General features: G+C 47.9%; 1 pseudogene; it reads left to right on the top strand.

The window, feature by feature from the left end:
* The first annotated feature begins 1,505 nt into the window (after positions 1-1,505).
* LOC127922442 (dynactin subunit 6-like) lies at positions 1,506-7,466 on the top strand (annotated as a pseudogene).
* The last annotated feature ends 34 nt before the right edge of the window (positions 7,467-7,500 follow it).

The following is a 7,500-nucleotide window of genomic DNA, read 5'->3' as shown; positions in this document are numbered from 1 at the left end:
GAGATAGGGGCTAGGGATGAGGTTAGGAGATAGGGGGGATGAGGTTAGGAGATAACACTAGGGGATGAGGTTAGGAGATAGGGGCTATGGGGATGAGGTTAGGAGATAGGGGCTAGGGGATGAGGTTAGGAGATAGGGGCTAGGGGATGAGGTTAGGAGATAGGGGCTAGGGGATGAGGTTAGGAGATAGGGGCTAGGGGATAAGGGTAGGAGATATGGGCTTGGGATAAGGTTAGAGATAGGGGCTAGGGGATGAGGTTAGGAGATAGGGGCTAGGGGGATAAGGTTAGGAGATAGGGCTAGGGGATGAGGTTAGGAGATAGGGGCTAGGGGATGAGGTTAGGAGATAGGGCTAGGGGATGAGGTTAGGAGATAGGGGCTAGGGGATGAGGTTAGGAGATAGGGACAAGGTTAGGAGATAGGGGCTAGGGGATAGGATAGGGGCTAGGGGATGAGGTTAGGAGATAGGGGCTAGGGGGATGAGGTTAGGAGATAGGGGCTAGGGGGATGAGGTTAGGAGATAGGGGCTAGGGATGAGGTTAGGAGATAGGGGCTAGGGGATGAGGTTAGGAGATAGGGGCTAGGGGATGAGGTTAGAGATAGGGGCTAGGCGATAAGGGTTAGGAGATAGTGGCTAGGGGATAAGGTTAGGAGATAGGGGCTAGGGGATAAGGTTAGGAGATAGGGGCTAGGGGATAAGGTTAGGAGATAGGGGCTAGGGGATAAGGGGTGGCAGGGTAGCCTAGTGGTTAGAGCATTGGACTAGTAACCGAAAGGTTGCAAGTTCGAATCCCTGAGCTGACAAGGTACAAATCTGTCATTCTGCCCCTGAACAGGCAGTTAACTCACTGTTCTTAACTGACTTGCCTGGTTAAATAAAGGTTAACATTTTTTGGGATTCAAATCAAATCAAAGTTAATTTGTCATGTGCGCTGAATACAACAGGTAGACCTTACAGTGAAATGCTTACTTACAGGCTCTAACCAACAGTGCAAAATTAGGTGAACATTAGGTAGATAAAGAAATAAAACAACAGTAAAAAGACAGGCTATATACAGTAGAGAGGCTATATACAGTAGCGAGTCTATATACAGTAGCGAGGCTATAAAAGTAGCGAGGCTATAAAAGCAGCGAGGCTGATTGAGGTAGTATGTACATGTAGATATGGTTAAAGTGACTATGTATATATGATGAACAGAGAGTTGCAGTAGCGTGAAAGAGGGGTTGGCGGGTGGTGGGAGGGACGCAATGCAGACAGCCCGGTTAGCCAATGTGCGGGAGCACTGGTTGGTCGGGCAAATTGAGGTAGTATGTACATGAATGCAAAGTTAAAGTGTCTCTGCATATATGAAAAACAGAGAATAATACTTTAACCATTTTCTCTAACTAAAAATATTATTAGATTTGTTCAGCTGCAGTTTTGTAAATATTCGCTAGGTGACACTAAATCCCCATTAATGTCCCCACCCCCTCCTCATCTTGTCTGCGTTCCACGCAAGCGCACAATGACGTCGTTTATGCTGAGAAGGATTCGAAATCGATTGTCGAAAAAAACTCAAGTCGATCAACAAAATGTCGGATAAACAAAATGCTCAAAAAAGGTATTACGACTCCAACTTGAAATCGATTTTAGTTCAGTATTGTGTATCAAATAACACATTATTACTGTTTCATAATGTTATATGATAGTTTGAATGTGTTAAACAAAGTGAATATGTTTTAGGAAACAGCTAGCTAACGTGACTAGCTGAGTTAGCTACTTTAGCTGTAGCAAGCAGCTAACTAACTTGTAGACATACAGATGATTCATAAATTATACACTTTTTGTATTGCTGATTATTACCAACACTTGGTTTTCTGTTTGTAGTGCTAAAATAGCAGCTGGCGCCGTGGTGTGCGTCGAAAGCGAGATCAGAGGGGATGTCACTATTGGTAAGAAGACGTCAAATGTAGCATTTAGCTTAGCTAGTCAGGTAACGTCCGCTAACTATTTATTTTACAATGAGCAACAACAACATTCGTTTGTCTGTAGTAGCTCTAGTCTCTATATAGCTTGACATTATTACACGGCTCAGGTTACTGAGTACATATCCACTTTGGAGCCGGCTAAAAATGGTTGATGTGGTAGGCTAGCGTTGCACATTTCACTGTTCATGTATGGTCTTTCCAGGTGCCAGAACCGTGGTCCATCCCAAAGCCCGCATCATTGCCGAGGCAGGACCCATAGTCATCGGAGAAGGCAACCTCATCGAGGAACAAGCTCTTATAATTAACAGGTGAACATAACAATAGTGAATCTTCTAGAAGTGGAAGGGTACAGTGGTGAGGTCTCTCCTGTGTTCTATTGCCGCCTCTCTTTCTCCCCCGTTACATCCATCCATTCTCCCTACACTTTATTCCTTCCATGCTTTTATTCTGTCTTTCCCCCCACCTCTCTTTTGCACTTGTAATGGATGTTATGGTCTCTTTTCCTGTCATGTTATGGTCTCCTTTTCCCCTGTCATGTTATGGTCTCTTTTTCCTGTCATGTTATGGTCTCATTTTCCTCCTGTCATGTTATGGTCTCCTTTTCCTCTGTCATGTTATGGTCTCCTTTTCCTCTGTCATGTTATGGTCTCCTTTTCCTCTGTCATGTTATGGTCTCCTTTTCCTCATGTTATGGTCTGTCATGTTATGGTCTCCTTTTTCCTCTGTCATGTTATGGTCTCTTTTTCCTGTCATGTTATGGTCTCCTTTTCCTCTGTCATGTTATGTCCTTTTCCTCTGTCATGTTATGTCTCCTTTTCCTCTGTCATGTTATGGTCTCTTTTCCTTGTTATGGTCTCTCTGTCATGTTATGGTCTCCTTTTCCTCTGTCATGTTATGGTCTCTTTTTCCTCTGTCATGTTATGGTCTCTTTTTCCTCTGTCATGTTATGGTCTCCTTTTCCTCTGTCATGTTATGGTCTCTTTTCCTCTGTCATGTTATGGTCTCCTTTTCCTCTGTCATGTTATGGTCTCCTTTTCCATCTGTCATGTTATGGTCTCATTTTCCTCTGTCATGTTATGGTCTCTTTTTCCTGTCATGTTATGGTCTCCTTTTCCTCTGTCATGTTATGGTCTCCTTTTCCTGCATGTTATGGTCTCCTTTTCCTGTCTGTCTCTCCTTTTCCTCTGTCATGTTATGGTCTCTTTTTCCTGCAATGTTATGGTCTCCTTTTCCTCTTCATGTTATGGTCTCCTTTTTCCTGTCATGTTATGGTCTCCTTTTCCTCTGTCATGTTATGGTCTCTTTTTCCTGTCATGTTATGGTCTCCTTTTCCTCTGCCATGTTATGGTCTCTTTTTCCTCTGTCATGTTATGGTCTCCTTTTTCCTCTGTCATGTTATGGTCTCCTTTCCTGTCATGTTATGGTGTCCTTTTCCTGTCATGTTATGGTCTCCATGTTATGGTCTCCTTTTCCTCTGTCATGTTATGGGCTCCCCTTTTCCTCTGTCATGTTATGGTCTCCTTTTTCCTCTGTCATGTTATGGTCATGTTATGGTCTCTTTTCCTGTCATGTTATGGTCTCCTTTTCCTGTCATGTTATGGTCTCTTTTCCTCTGCAATGTTATGGTCTCCTTTTCCTCTGTCATGTTATGGTCTGATTGAAGCTGTCTGTCTGATATGAAGCTGGTTGTCTGATTGAAGCTGGTTGTCTGATTGAAGCTGGCTGTCTGATATGAAGCTGGCTGTCTGTCTTTGATCAGTTATCCAGAGAACATAGCACCTGACTCTGAGGGAGTGGAGCCAAAGACGATGACCATCGGCATCAACAACGTGTTTGAAGTTGGGTGTAGTATCCTTTATATTGAAGGGGTACACTGACCTATAGGGTACACTGACCTGTAGGGTACACTGACCTGTAGGGTACACTGACCTATAGGGTACACTGACCTGTAGGGTACACTGACCGGCAGGGTACACTGACCTAGGGCACACTGACCTGGGTACACTGACCTGTAGGGTACACTGACATGTAGGGTACACTGACCTATAGGGTACACTGACCTGTAGGGTACACTGACCTGTAGGGTACACTGACCTGTAGGGGTACACTGACCTACAGGGTACACTGACCTATAGGGTACACTGACCTGTAGGGTACACTGACCTCTAGGGTACACTGACCTATAGGGTACACTGACCTGTAGGGTACACTGACCTACAGGGGTACAGCCACTGACCTGTAGGGTACAGTCACTGACCTGTAGGGTACAGCCACTGACCTGTAGGGTACAGTCACTGACCTGCAGGGTACAGCCACTGACCTGTAGGGCACAGCCACTGACCTATAGGCACACTGACCTCCATAGGGTACACTGACCTGTAGGGTACACTGACCTGTAGGGTACACTGACCTACAGGGCACAGCCACTGACCTGCAGGTACAGCCACTGACCTAGGGTACACTGACCTATAGGGTACACTGACCTGTAGGGTACACTGACCTGTAGGTACACTGACCTGTAGGGTACAGCCTGTAGGGCACTGACCTATAGGGTACACTGACCTGTAGGGGTTACACTGACCTGTAGGGTACTGACCTACAGGGTACAGCCACTGACCTGTAGGGTACAGCCACTGACCTATAGGATACACTGACCTGTAGGGTACACTGACCTGTAGGGTACACTGACCTGTAGGGTACACTGACCTATAGGGTACAGCCACTGACCTATAGGGTACAGTCACTGACCTGTAGGGTACAGCCACTGACCTGTAGGGTACACTGACCTATAGGGTACAGCCACTGACCTCTAGGGTACACTGACCTATAGGGTACAGCCACTGACCTATAGGGTACAGTCACTGACCTGTAGGGTACAGCCACTGACCTGCAGGGTACAGCCACTGACCTGTAGGGCACAGCCACTGACCTATAGGGTACACTGACCTGTAGGGTACACTGACCTGTAGGGTACACTGACCTATAGGGTACACTGACCTATAGGGTACACTGACCTGTAGGGGTACACTGACCTATAGGGTTCACTGACCTGTGGGTACACTGACCTACAGGTACAGCCACTGACCTATAGGGTACAGCCACTGACCTGTAGGTACAGCCACTGACCTGTAGGGTACACTGACCTATAGGGTACAGCCACTGACCTCTAGGGTACACTGACCTATAGGGTACAGCCACTGACCTATAGGGTACAGCCACTGACCTATAGGGTACAGCCACTGACCTATAGGGTACAGCCACTGACCTACAGGGTACAGCCACTGACCTACAGGGGTACAGCCACTGACCTACAGGGTACACTGACCTACAGGAGGTACACTGACTACAGGGCACAGCCACTGACCTATAGGGTACACTGACCTATAGGGTACACTGACCTGTAGGGTACACTGACCTACAGGGTACAGCCACTGACCTATAGGTACAGTCACTGACCTGTACAGCCACTGACCTGTAGGGTACAGCCCCACTGACCTATAGGGTACACTGACCTGTAGGGTACACTGACCTGTAGGGTACACTGACCTGTAGGGTACACTGACCTATAGGGTACAGACCTATAGGGTACTGACCTGTAGGGACCTACACTGACCTACAGGGTACAGCCACTGACCTGTAGGTACACTGACCTATAGGGTACAGCCACTGACCTATAGGGTACAGCCACTGACCTATAGGTACAGCCACTGACCTACAGGGTACAGCCACTGACCTGGGTACACTGACCTACAGGTACACTGACCTACAGGGGTACACTGACCTACAGGGTACACTGACCTATAGGTACACTGACCTATAGGGTACACTGACCTGTAGGGTACACTGACCTATATGGTACAGCCACTGACCTGTAGGGTACAGCCACTGACCTGTAGGGTACAGCCACTGACCTATAGGGTACAGCCACTGACCTGTAGGGTACACTGACCTATAGGGTACGGCCACTGACCTGTAGGGTACAGCCACTGACCTGTAGGGTACGGCCACTGACCTGTAGGGTACAGCCACTGACCTGTAGGGTACAGCCACTGACCTGTAGGGTACAGACACTGACCTGTAGGGTACAGCCACTGACCTGTAGGGTACAGCCACTGACCTGTAGGGTACAGCCACTGACCTGTAGGGTACAGACACTGACCTGTAGGGTACAGCCACTGACCTGCTAGGGTACACTGACCTCTAGGTACACTGACCTGTAGGGTACAGCCACTGACCTGTAGGGTACACTGACCTATAGGGTACAGCCACTGACCTCTAGGGTACACTGACCTATAGGGTACAGCCACTGACCTATAGGGTACAGCCACTGACCTATAGGGTACAGCCACTGACCTACAGGGTACAGCCACTGACCTACAGGGTACAGCCACTGACCTACAGGGTACACTGACCTACAGGGTACACTGACCTACAGGGTACACTGACCTGTAGGGTACACTGACCTATATGGTACACTGACCTACTGACCTGTAGGGTACACTGACCTGTAGGGTACACTGACCTACAGGGTACAGCCACTGACCTGTAGGGTACACTGACCTATAGGGTACAGTCACTGACCTGTAGGGTACAGCCACTGACCTGTAGGGTACAGCCACTGACCTATAGGGTACACACTGACCTGTAGGGTACAGCCACTGACCTATAGGGGCAATGCCACTGACCTGTAGGGTACAGCCACTGACCTGTAGCAGCCAATCTCCAGGGTACAGCCACTGACCTGTAGGGTACAGCCACTGACCTGTAGGGTACAGCCACTGACCTGTAGGGTACAGCCATCGACCTTCTAGGTACAGCCATCGGGACTGTGGGTACAGCCACTGACCTGTAGGGCAGCCACTGACCTGGGTACGCCATTGGGACCTATAGGTACAGCCACTGACCTGTAGGGTACAGCCACTGACCTGTAGGTACAGACACTGACCAGGGTACAGCCACTGACCTGTAGGGTACAGCCACTGACCTGTAGGGTACAGCCACTGACCTGTAGGGTACACACTGACCTCTAGGGTACACTGACCTATAGGGTACAGCCACTGACCTGTAGGGTACACTGACCTCTAGGGTACACTGACCTATAGGCACAGCACTGACCTGTAGGGTACACTGACCTCTAGGGTACACTGACCTATAAGGGAACAGCTATTTGGACATTTGACCTCTGTCTAATATTCCATATCTGTATGTGTTATTGTTTGACCTCTGTCTGTTTGACCTCTGTCTGTTTGACCTCTGTCTGTTTGACCTCTGTCTGTTTGACCTCTAATATCACATATCTGTATATTGCTGCTCTGAAAGTCCTTTTGTTGGTAAAGTATGAAACTCTCCTTAACCACTGATACTTGCAGTGTCTCAAGCTTTGAAAATTGGGGACAACAATGTCATAGAATCCAAAGGTAAGAAAGGTTCAAATGCCACAAATTCAGTAATGACGGTCTTCGTCCCAATGATCTGAATGACTGAGTGTGTCTGTGTTGATTGGTTATTAAATCACTATGGAGAGAACCCTTC

This window comes from Oncorhynchus keta, unplaced genomic scaffold (assembly GCF_023373465.1).
Source record: "Oncorhynchus keta strain PuntledgeMale-10-30-2019 unplaced genomic scaffold, Oket_V2 Un_contig_25724_pilon_pilon, whole genome shotgun sequence".
NCBI classification, from domain to species: domain Eukaryota; kingdom Metazoa; phylum Chordata; class Actinopteri; order Salmoniformes; family Salmonidae; genus Oncorhynchus; species Oncorhynchus keta.
Note: the sequence above shows the minus strand (reverse complement) of the source record. Positions and strands in the feature narration are given on the sequence as shown.